The 12,318-nt window shown below is 45.7% G+C and overlaps 1 non-coding gene across 1 annotated transcript; it reads left to right on the top strand.

The window, feature by feature from the left end:
• The first annotated feature begins 6,922 nt into the window (after nucleotides 1-6,922).
• On the top strand, nucleotides 6,923-6,994 carry TRNAP-AGG (transfer RNA proline (anticodon AGG)). Its single transcript has one exon. It is a non-coding gene; the product is annotated as a tRNA-Pro (tRNA).
• The last annotated feature ends 5,324 nt before the right edge of the window (nucleotides 6,995-12,318 follow it).

The following is a 12,318-nucleotide window of genomic DNA, read 5'->3' as shown; positions in this document are numbered from 1 at the left end:
TCCATTTTAAGTGTGTGTTGGTGGACGGCAAGCCGTTTCTTTTTGGTACTTGTGCCATCATGAAACTTTGTAGAGAGCTTGGTTTGTTTGGAACCATCCTCTCTTTTGGGAGTTTGATATCATTTTGTGGGTTCCAATGGATATCTCATTCCTTGATGTATCTTTTAATGATATCTTCCAAGTGATGATTTCTCCATTTGGTATTCTTTTCACTTGGTATTTCCTTGTATTTTGGTATCGGTTCTTGAAAGTCTTGAGCATGCATATTAACTTCATGTAGTTTCCGTGGCATGCTTTCTCTCTTTGACCCAATATATAGGGGAAACTCCACCAAGTCTCAAATTGGATGAGATGTGCATGAATTTCATTTCCATATCTATATGCACATATTTATGTGGAGTTTGTCCTATGTATTGTTGGTGTTTCTAACTCTTTGGTCCCAATGAGTTTGGGTACCATTTTGTTTGTGTTGTTGTTCTAGGAACAATTGGAGATGCATTGGATGCTCGGCTCACTCACAAGGAAGGTGTTGTCACCATGTGCTTTTTGGAGTCAAGCTAGGATGATCAATGAACTACTTTGTACCTTCAATTGGTATCTACTACATCCTTCCAATGTTAACTCGGTAACAAGTATCTTCATATACTTCATGCACACATTTCTTGCATCAACCTTGTGTAGGTTGTATCATGGCATGTTATTCATTCTCTCTTGTGATACTTGTTTCCTTTCTCAAAGCATCCCAACAATGATCTCTTGTTGCTAGTTGTGATGTCTTTGATGGTTGTGTGGTAGGAATTCATTTATGTACAATAAGACCATATCTAGCCATGTGCTATGCTTCCAAGCAAATATCTTATTGGTATATCTATGACTTCCTTTTGGATATCTTGTTCCTTCGTGTTGTAACTATTTCGGGTGTACATCCTTCTTTGTAGATATATATCATCATGATCTCGTCTACCTAGAACCTTATACACTTGAGAGAAATTACATCTCTAGATGATATCCTTTCTTTCACGTCCACCTTGTCTTTCTTGTTATTTCTTTGGTGGCTCCGTGAAAGCTTTTGCCTTGAGTGCATGTCTTATCTCGTTGCATCTTGATGCACTCCTGTGTGGTGAAGATTATTTTCCTCATGCTTATCTCTACGAGGCTTTTGCCATCTTAATTGGTATCCCTCGTCTTGATGAGGCTTTCATCTTCTATCTTCACCATGGGTTGTCACAAGTGTTGGTTATTCATTTTGCATTTTTAGTGTGCTTGTGAACCCTTTTGCTTGGTGTGTGTGGGGAGGACATGTCATGCACCTTGTATCTCCACTATCCAAGACTATGTTGATGCTTAATGCTCATTCGTACATTAGTCTTCTCAAGTGCTTTGCCATGACTCACACACATCATTTTGGTTGAGCCTACTCTTAAGTTGCCTCTTTTATATGTTGCTCAACCATTTGTTTGTTGCAAGTGCTAGGCTTTGTTTCCTATATGCTCACTTGCACTTGTTGTGAGTTTCTATTGATTTTCGGGGAGTGATGATCCTATTTTGTGCACTCGGTATCCTAATGCAAATATTGTAAGAAGTGCACAAATCATGGAGAGCTTCACTAGTGTCTTTAGAACACTCTGTTGCTCTCTTGCACTTGTCGTGAGGTTCTATTGATCTTGGGGGAGTGACGATCCTATTTTGTGCTCGTTGTATCCAGTTACAAAACTAAATTGTGCACAAATCATGGGGAGCTTCTCTAGTTTCTCTAGAACACTCCTTTGCTCATATCATAATTTATTTCATTCATGTGGCACGTAGGATCATTGGTCTAGTTGGCTCAATTGATATCCGTTGATTGCTTGCTTCAATTGGTATCTTTTGATTGCTTGTTTGCTTGTTTCTCTCTTTCTTATGTCTTTGTGGCATATCTTTCTTTTGTAAACTTTGGGCCTAAATATAGTTTGTTTTCCTCCTAGTATTTACCGTCAAACTTGTGTATTGCATTCCACTCTCTTGTTGAGAAATACACAAATTATGGAGGAACACAATTTATATTGGCCTTCTAAGCTTTTCTCCCATTTTGGCAATCGATGCCAATGGGGGAGAAGTTTCAGAGAGTTTTGTGGAGAAGTTTAGAGAATTCTCTCCTCTTGCTTTGGTTTTGTTCCTAAGCATTTGCATCTCTTACTCATGCATCATTGGTTGTTGCATTGCATGGTGATGCATAATTCCTTATATAAACTCTCTTGAAAGTGATTGTCATCAATTACCAAAATGGGGGAGATTGAAAGAACATGTGGTGCCCCCATGTTTGGTTTTGGTAATTGACGACAATCTCTATGGACTAATGGTTGCCTTGAGTTATATTTGAAGGTTTTGTCCATAGGCTTTTCTTGGAGTACATGTGTTGGTTTCAAGGAGAGTTTGTGTTGACCAAGGTGCTATTAAGGAATTATCCAAAGATTGGTCATGTGAGAGTTGAGCTTATTGCAAGCATGTCTTGAAGAAGAAGATTGTGTGATCATTCATGTTTACCTTCAAGACATCATCCAAATGAAGAGAGTTGGAAAGATTCTAGGTTGATCAAGACTAAGTCAAGAGTGAATCAAGTTGATCAACTCACAAAGCGTAGAAGATGTACCGAGAGGGATCAAGTGATCCCATGGTATGGTAAGCATTGTCCATTGTGCTTTGTGTACTAACCCATGGTCTATGTGAGAGTTCTATGTGGGGTTAGGTACGTGTTCATGGGCTTGCGTCAAGAGGAAGATATCACTCAACCCATGGAGAGGATGACATCAAGTGGTGATCGTCATCAAGATTGCCGTGTGCAAGTTCAAGTGGAGCATCACGAAGAGATCAAGTGCTTGAAGCTTGCCGTCCATTGTGGTGACAATGGACTTGTGAAGATGTGCCGAAGAGTGGCTCACCCATAGTGGACTATGGGGGAGTAATCATCTAGTCTTCATCGAGCCAACGCAATCAAGAAAGGTGGTCCAACTTGAGGGAGTCAAGATCGTCATCATCTAGCTCAAGTGGACCATGTGCAAGGCAAAGGTTTGCCCTTGATAGGTTTTCTATTTTACCGGTCTCATGGTGGTAGTTGGGAGACCGGGTTATAGGATCGATAGCCGTACTATCAAGGGGGGCTCTCAAGTGAGTAGCTTGATCGTATCGTTCGTCGAGAGCTCAAACCATTGCATCCTTGCATCATGTTTCTTGGTTCTTGTTTGGTTCTCTTTGTGAGTCTTAGAGCTTATGGTCATCTTGATGACAAGCTTGAGTTCATCGAAAACGGAGTTTGCATGCGTCTTCTATGATGTTTTCGATGTTGGAGGTTTTACCGGTCTTATCCGAGGAAGGGTTCTCACCATTTTCTTTTGGGCCTTTTCTCATTTGCTTCTTATTGGTATTTCTATCAAGATTGTGTTAGCCCTTGTCGCTAGCTTTCCAACAAACTTGGTTTCGTCGAATTCGGAGTCCGTTTGCAGAAGTTGTGTCAGTTTTGGTGTTCTGAAAAGGCTGCAGCGGTACTACCGCGGACAGGAGCGGATGTAATTTTTTACTACCGCTCTTGGGAGCGGTACTACCGCTTGGAGCAGTACTACCGCGGCTACTTCCGTGGCTACTTCCGCTCGGGACCAAAAACTCGTCACAAGTCCAGCGGTGGTAGGCACGGATGTAATTTTTTAGTACCGCTCGCAAGCAGTAGTACCGCTACCCTTAGCAGTAGTATCGCTACCCCTAGCTGTAGTACCGTGAGGTCAAGCGGTACTACCGCTCCGACGGTTCTTCTGGCTTTTTTGCCTCCTCGTTGTTGTGTTTCAAAGGGCTACTACCGCCCTAGCGGTAGTACCGCTCGGTGCGGGCTGTGACCATAACGGTTGGATTTTCCCCACCTATAAAAGGGGGTCTTCTTCCCCAATGAACCTTATCCTTTGAGCTCGTGTTCTTCCCCCATTGTTGACCTTCTTCGAGCTTGCTAACTCTCAATCCCTTCATGGATTCTTGCTAGTTTTTGAGGGAAAAGAGAGAGGAGATCTAGATCCACATTTCCACCAATCACTTTCTCCTCTATGTGAGGGGAACCCCTTGGATCTAGATCTTGGAGTTCTTGGTGTTCTCCTTCTTGTTCTTCCTCTCATTTTCCTCCCTAGCATTAGTTGCTTCGATGGGATTTGAGAGAGAAGGACTTGGGCACTCCGTGTGCCCTTGCCATTGCATTTGGTGCATCGGTTTGAGTTCTCCACGGTGATACGTGGAAGTTACAAGTTGAGAAGCTTATTACTCTTGGGTGCTTGGTACCCTTGAGCTTGTTCCTCTTGGGTGCTTGGGCGCCCTAGACGGTTGGTGGTGTTCGGAGCTCAATCATTGTGGTGTAAAGCTCCGGGCAAGCGTCGGGGTCTCCAATTAGGTTGTGGAGATCGCCCCGAGCAATTTGACGGGTTCCGGTGACCGCCCCCAAGGGTTGCCAAAGTGTACGGGTTCGGTGACCGCCCCCAAGGGTTGCCATTTGTACGGGTTCGGTGACCGCCCTCAAGGGTCCCTTAGTGGAATCACGGCATCTTGCATTGTGCGAGGGCGTGAGGAGATTACGGTGGCCCTAGTGGCTTCTTGGGGAGCATTGTGCCTCCACACCGCTCCAAACGGAGATTAGCATCCGCAAGGGTGTGAACTTCGGGATACATCGTCATCTCCGTGTGCCTCGGTTATCTCTTACCCGAGCCCTTTACTTATGCATTTTACTTTGTGATAGCCATATTGTTTCTTGTCATATATCTTGCTATCACCTAAGTAGTTTTTCTTGCTTAGCATAAGTTGTTGGTGCACATAGGTGAGCATAGTTGTTGTAGGTTTTGTGCTTGACAAATTAACCGCTAGGTTTATTCCGCATTTGTTCAAGCCTCAACCGTAATTATTTTAAAGCGCCTATTCACCCCCCCCCTCTAGGCGACATCCACGATCTTTCATCAGAGATCACGAGCTTGAGGATGCGACGGCCATGTTCCTCTATTGCGCCCAGGTGGACACCTGGGCCAAGGAGGCGGTCGAGCCTACCGACCAGCACATTGGCATCGAACGGCGCGGCGGGCGTCTGGTGCAAGTACGGCGCGGTCGGTCTGTGGTGCAAGTATGGTGCAAAGGGCCTCTGCCCACTCGTGGCGAGGAATGGGGGTACTGACGGGACGTGTACCCAGCTGCAACGCCCTGTCAATAGCAGGCAAGCGTCGATGGATCCGCTCTTGCTGTGCGGCGCGCCACGTTTCTCGCTGTGGGGCGCTCCAACGGCCTCGCCGTGCGGCGAGCCGTAGCCTATCGGCACGGATGCGCCTAGCTTGCTTTGTGGCGCGCCATCGATCATGTTGTGCGGCGAGCTGCAGCCTCTCGGCGCTGACATGCCTATCTTGATCCGCGGCGCTGAAGCGCCATGCGCCAAGGGTCTCTCAACCCTGGCGATGACACGCATCACGGCATCGTCCATCGCGTTGCCGGGGAGCGCCTCGGCCTCGACGGGTCGTGGCACCTGCTCCTTTTCCTCGTCAACGAGGTTGATGGCAGAGGCGGCGCTTTGCTGGGTTGGCATGCTTCGAAAAGGTGGATGTGCTACAGGCTGCGCTTGTTGCCTCTGTGCGTCGCGCGCCGCCTAGGTTTATGGGCAATATCGCTGGGTGGCGGCAAACATGTGAGGAAATGGCGGAAAACGGTGGCGTGTTCACAAAACGTCATCAATTAATGGAAACTTAGCATATAAGGAACATCGAGCTAGAACAAGAAGTAAATGATGATCAGATGAACACGAACCACACTAGGGAGCCCGTCGGTGATGAATTCATCAATCGCAAACGGTTGTATACTAGCATGCGTTTGCCCACAACACACACAACTTATTCCATCACAAACAGGTCGGATGGATCAACTGTATGCCACGTATTGCACACTGTCAAAAAGTAATGCGGTAGACCTTCTTTAACATGTGTTAAAAAAACAAGGACCTCGAGGTTAATTTAACTAATGGGATGGATCATACACGTCATTTAATTTGACCTGGATGACCCATCCCATTAGTTAATTTAACATCAAGACAACTTCCCATCCAGTCACCCATCTGATAGCTGCTCCAGCCTTAGCACAGTTAACTTGAGATTTCTCTTAGATGAGCTATTGGTGGAACAGCTAGTCCTTGCTGATATAGGATGCCTCTTCGCATCCTTATTGCGTACCGGATGACCGCCCGTCGCCCAATGGCCAATAGATGTTGTGTAGACAGAGCATATCACATACGTCTTATTAGAAGTAATCGTCTGTGTTATTATCGGTCTTCGCACACAATTATGATTACAGACCTGTTTGCCGCGTATCACACACATCTTGTTATATTGAACCGTTTATGTTCTCTTGTCTCAACACAAACAGTTCATCCGAGTGAACTGCATGCCATATATCGCACACACCTTGATCTGGCTGACCGTTTCATTTGTGTTGCCTAATCACAAACAGTTCATCCGAGTGAACCGTATGCTGTATATCGCACACACTTTCATCTGGCTGCCCGTTTCTTTTGTTCCTCCTCATCGCAAATAGTTAATTGAACTGAACCGTATGCCCTGCATCGCACACGCAACTAAAATCTGAACCGTGTTTGATGCATCCGTCGTCGCAAACGTTTTGCACCTTCTTTGATGGTTTTTTACACCACCGTTTGTCATTATTGCATCACACACAGTATCGTCGAAGGGTCTCTAATCGTAGTGTCGTGTTAGCAGCATCCTGCAATAGTGTAAGTTCTGTCTTGTGGCTATGGTTCAACTGGAAAAGTTTTCAGTTGTATCTGCATGTTGTTGTAAGTTAGCATAGCCGCAATGTTGGGCCTGCACATGCAAGGGTGCAGTAAGAAATGATTATATACAAAGCTATTAATTGAATAGACACCAAAGGGCATTTGGTCTAGTGGTATGATTCTCGCTTAGGGTGCGAGAGGTCCCGAGTTCAATTCTTGGAATGCCCCTTTAATTTTTGTATTTTTTTTAAATTTCATGAAGTTTGCCTTTTGTCTACAACCGCTTCAGAGTAACACAGTCAAATTTCCTTTTCCTTTCTGAGTCTTACTTTTTGTAAAAAAAATCATGAAGTTTGCCTTTCGTCTACAGCTGCTTCAGGGTAACACGGTCAAATTTCCATTTTCCTTTCTGAATCTTACTTTTTGTATTTTTTTTAATCATGAAGTTTGCCTTTCGTCTATAGCTGCTTCAGGGTAACACAGTCAAATTTCCTTTTTCCTTTCTGAATCTGGTCAGACTTGTTGTAAGTGGCATGGTGCATTCCAAGCCTGCCCTTGGAAGAGAATTCAAGAAAATGAGAAGATCACGCTATGCCTAAGAATGACGCTCACATGTTTTGGCCTCGTCATTATCGGGATACCGCAGACCAGACTGGACATGTAACAATAAACAGGAAGGATGCAGAAACATTCGTGCTTGCTTGGACAAAGCCATAACATCTCCTCGATGGACTGTCTTATTCCCCAACTATAATGTCACTCACATATGCTCAAGTTGGTCAGACCACTTCCCAGTTTGGCTGCAACTTGGTAGAAGATGGGAGGAGAGCAGTCTGGAGTATGAATGCATGTGGGAGCGGAAACCTAAGCTAGAGGAGGTTGTGGAGGAAGGTTGGACTGGCAGCGGCAGTCTTAATAATTTATCTGATGTCGCACCAAAGCTGGGCGCCATGCAAGTATTGCTGAAGAAGTGGAGTAGCAAGAGCTTTGGTTCAGTGCTCAAAAAGTCAAAACAGATCAGGGATAAAATAAGCAGACTGCTGCAGTTGACAGGGAAGTGAGGAAGCTCTCGGTGGAGCTAGATGAGCTACTACTTAGAGAAGAGATTATGTGGAAACAGAGGTCCAGGATCACATGGCTAAAGGAGGGAGACAAGAACACGAAATGTTTCCATAGGAAAGCAACTTGGAGGCAAAAAAAGAATAAGATCGGCAAGCTGAGGAACGATTCCGGACAGTGGGTGAATGACATGGGAGAGTTAAAACAAATGGGACTGTGTATAGTGAGGACGATTCAGTTGACCCGTGTTAGGGCATATTTCACCTTAGTGGTTTTGATGATTGATGACAATGCTTTTGCGGACTAATTGTGTGCATTGAGCATTTTAGATTATCTATCATATGGCACAAGACGATTCGTGCCTCTCGAAGCTTTAGCGAAGACGGTGTTTTTCCTTCTTTTCATTTTTGGTGGATTTGAGTCGTAGGAACACCGTACTATTAAGAGGGGGTCCGCTATGGAAAGGTTTGGGTGGATCAACACGTACACAGTCTTTTCACACCCTCTTTCTTTCCCGGCATTTGAGCTTGTCCTCCTTGTGCTTGGGCATTCCAGAAGCTCATAAGCGGTAGTACCGCTCCAGCGGTACTGCCACTGGTTAGTGCTATAGAGACTTCCACTTGTTTTTGGGGTTCTGTAAATGGGCGGTAGTTTAGCGCGGTAGTACCGCTCCGGCGGTACTACGGCCCTGACCACCACCCTACTACCTTGGATTCATTGAGCTTCTAATAGCTAAGTGGAAGTACCGCCCACGCGGAGCGGTAGTACCGCTCCGGCGGAACTACCGCTGCCTTGTACCGTGGGAGTACCGCTTATTCTTTGCCTTCTTGACTGCTATGTCCCTTGACTAGATGTAGAGCGGTAGTTGCCAGCGACAATACCGCCCCATGCGGCAGTACCGCCCTGCCTCTCTCTACTACCGTTGTTTCCGCCTGTTGTTCAACACCAAGCGAAAGTATCGCTGGTGGGAGCGGTAATACCGCTCCGGCGGCACTACCGCCTCCCTGACCTACTCAGTTGTACTCAGCGCATGGAACCTCCGTGCCAGCGGAAGTAACGCTCGCGTGAGCAGTACTACCACTTGTGCATGGGCTGTGGGTGCATAACGGTCGGATTTCATCCCCCGCTATAAAAGGGAGTCATCTTCTCCTAGTTGACTTACCTCTTCCTTCCCCAACCTCCACTATTGTTCTCAAGCTCATTCTTGCCCGATCTCTCTTCCTAGCCAATCAAACTTGTTGATTCTTTAGGGATTGCTTGAGAAGGCCTAGTCTACACTTCCACCAAGAGAAATTTGATTCCCCCCACTAATCCCTTGCGGATCTTGTTACTCTTGGGTGTTTGAGCACCCTAGACAGTTGAGGTCACCTCGGAGCCACATTCCATTGAGGTGAAGCTTCGTTGTGGTGTTGGGAGTCTCCAATTCGGTTGTGGAGAGAGCGCCAACGTTGTTTGTAAAGGTCCGGTTGCCGCCTTCAAGGGCACCACTAGTGGAATCACGGCATCTCGCATGTGAGGGCGTGAGGACAATACGGTGGCCCTAGTGGCTTCTTGGGGAGCATTGTGCCTCCACACCGCTCCAACGGAGACATACTTCCCCTCAAAGGGAAGGAACTTCGGTAACACATCCTCGTCTCCACCAGCTCCACTTGTGGTTATCTCACACCTTTACTTTACGCAAGCTTAACTTGTCTTATTTATCTTGCTTGCTTGTGTTGTTGTTGTTGCTAGCATCATATAGGTTGCTCACCTAGTTGCATATCTAGACAATCCATTTGGTGCTAAACCTAATTTATTAAGAAAAACTAAAAATTGGTAGTTGCCTATTTGACCCCCGCCCCCTCTAGTCAACCATATTGATCATTTCAACCCATCAAGACACCTAAAATTCGTACCTGAAAAGGTGACTAGAGAAATGAATGAGGCGTTGGTGAAGGAATTTACGGACAAAGAAATTGTGGACGCACTCTTTCAAACTGGGCCTTTTAAGGCACCGGGGCTGGGCGACTTCCCGGCCCGCTTCTTCCAAAAGAATTGGAGAGTTCTTAGGGCTGATGTTATCAAGGCAGTGAAAAGCTTCTTTGTAACTGGAGTGATGCCTGAAGGGGTCAACGACATGGTGATTTGCCTTATCCCAAAAGAGAAGGACCCCCAAACCTTGAAGGACTACGAGCCTATCAGTCTGTGTAATGTAATATACAAGGTGGTATCCAAATACTTAGTTAACCGACTCCAGCCTTTTTTGGAAGAGATCATTTCTGAAACTCAGAGCACCTTTATTCCGGGATGGATGATTACTGACGACGCTATCATTGCCTTCGAGTGTTTTCACAAGATTCAGAACAACAAGTACGCATCCAATAATCATTGTGCGTATAAATTGGATCTTGCGAAAGCATATGATAGAGTGGACTGGAGATTTCTTGAAGGGGTCCTGGAAAAAGTGGGTTTTTGCCATGTATGGATCAGGTGGATTATGAGTTGTGTAAAGTCAGTAAGGTATGTTGTCAAATGGAATGGACAACTTCTTGATTATTTTAAACCGATAAGGGGCTTGCAGTAAGGAAACCCTCTAAGCCCATACTTGTTTCTTCTACTATCTAATTGCCTGACCAATGTTCTTCATGGTGAGGTGACAAAGGGGAGTTCGTCTCCTCTTAAAATTGCTATAAAAAGCATATCCAACCTTCTGTTTGCGGATGGCGGCCTCTTGTTTTTCAAAGCCTCTATACAAGAAGCTCGTGACATCAAGACAGCCCTTGAATGCTTCCAAAAAGGTTTCAGGCAACTACTTAGTACCCAAAAATGATCCTTATTATTTAGTGAAGTGTGTCCGGAAGAAACTCAGCACGACATTAAAAATCTCCTTGGGGTGGTGTCATCTTCATTTGAAAGCAAGTACCTAGGCCTCCCAACCCCTGGAGGAAGGATGAAAGGGGAACGCTTTTTGCCCACTATGGAAAGGTTCTCTAAAAGATGCTCCGATTGGTGTGAGAGGTACATGTTGCACGCCGCTAAAGAGGTCCATATTAAGTGTGTGTTGTAGGCCTTACTTACCTACCCCATGGGAGTGTTCAAAATGACAAAATGTTTCCATGAAAAGTATGAGAAGCTCATCCGTGACTTTTGGTGGGGGCGAAGAGGGTCATCGCAAAGTGCATTGGATGGCCTGGAAGGACATGATAAAACCAAAAAAAAGTGGGGGACCGGTTTTAGAAACATGCATCTCTTCAACCACGCATTGCTGGCAAGGCAAGGATGGAGAATTATTCATAGACCGGAAAGCTTGTGTGCCAGAGTACTCAAATCAAAATACTTTCCAAATGGTGACATTTTGGACACCGTGTTTGCTTCTGATGCCTCCCCAACATGGAGAGGTATAGAGTTCGGACTAGAGCTCTTGAAGGAGGGATTAGTGGGAGATGGAAGAAACACATGTATTGAAAGGGACAATGGATCCCGAGGCAAGTTGGGCTAAAGCTGCAAAGTTCACAAGAAGGTCGAGATTGTGTTGAGTAAACCAACTGATTCATGAGGAAAGAAATGAGTGGGACATTGATTTGATCAAACAAATCTTCCCGTTCTATGAGGCGGAGGAAATTTGTGTCATTAAGCTTCCAGCTCGGAAGATTAATGATTGCATTGCTTGGCATCCAGAGAAATCTGGTGTCCTCTCTGCTAAAAGTGCTTACTTTTTGGCACAACAAATCAAAGAGAGAGAGAGAACCCCCCCCCCCACTCCCGCATCTAGCTCCGCAAACAGGAGCATTTGGAGTTTAATTTGGCAAGCACAAATCCCACAAAAGGTGAAGATCACAAAATAGAGGATTGCCACCGAATCTCTTGCTACAAGAGAGAACAAACTGCAACGTACATTGGGAAAGATGGCTACATGTACGATCTGTGGGATGGAGGACGAGACTGAATATCATGCAGTCGTCACCTGTACAAAATCCAAAGCCTTGAGATCCGAAATACGACGATTCTGGCAACTACCACCGGAGAAAGATTTTTGCTATACTGGGGAGGATTGGCTCATGTGTCTTCTAAGCCCTTGTGACGAAGTGGCAAGAGTGAGGATACTATATATTGTTAATATGGATGGTGTGACGCAGAGAAGAAAGGTCCAGTGATTCTGCCTTCAGCAGGGGTGACAGGTTAGCACAGTCCGTCTCAATCACTACTTTCCCTTTGATTCTTGACACGAGATCCTTCACACCGCAGTCAATGGCCATCTTGTCTTCTGCACTGGTGCAGACACCGACGCGCCTGCATCCCGACAAGGCGATGGTTCCATTTCTGTCTCTGACCACCCATCCCACAGAGGCACGTCCATCATTCAGATCGAAGGCAACATCTGCGTTCAATTTCCACCAGCCCATCAGCGGGGCCTTCCAATGACTCCATTTCTTGGGTTGTGCAGCACCCTGTAGGTTGCACGGGAATAGTGACTGTTTTCCCACTAGTGCTTGCATCTAGCACCCTGCATTGGT

The sequence above is a fragment of the Triticum aestivum genome, chromosome 4D, assembly GCF_018294505.1.
Source record: "Triticum aestivum cultivar Chinese Spring chromosome 4D, IWGSC CS RefSeq v2.1, whole genome shotgun sequence".
NCBI lineage: Eukaryota > Viridiplantae > Streptophyta > Magnoliopsida > Poales > Poaceae > Triticum > Triticum aestivum.
This window is presented reverse-complemented; position numbering and strand designations above follow the sequence as displayed.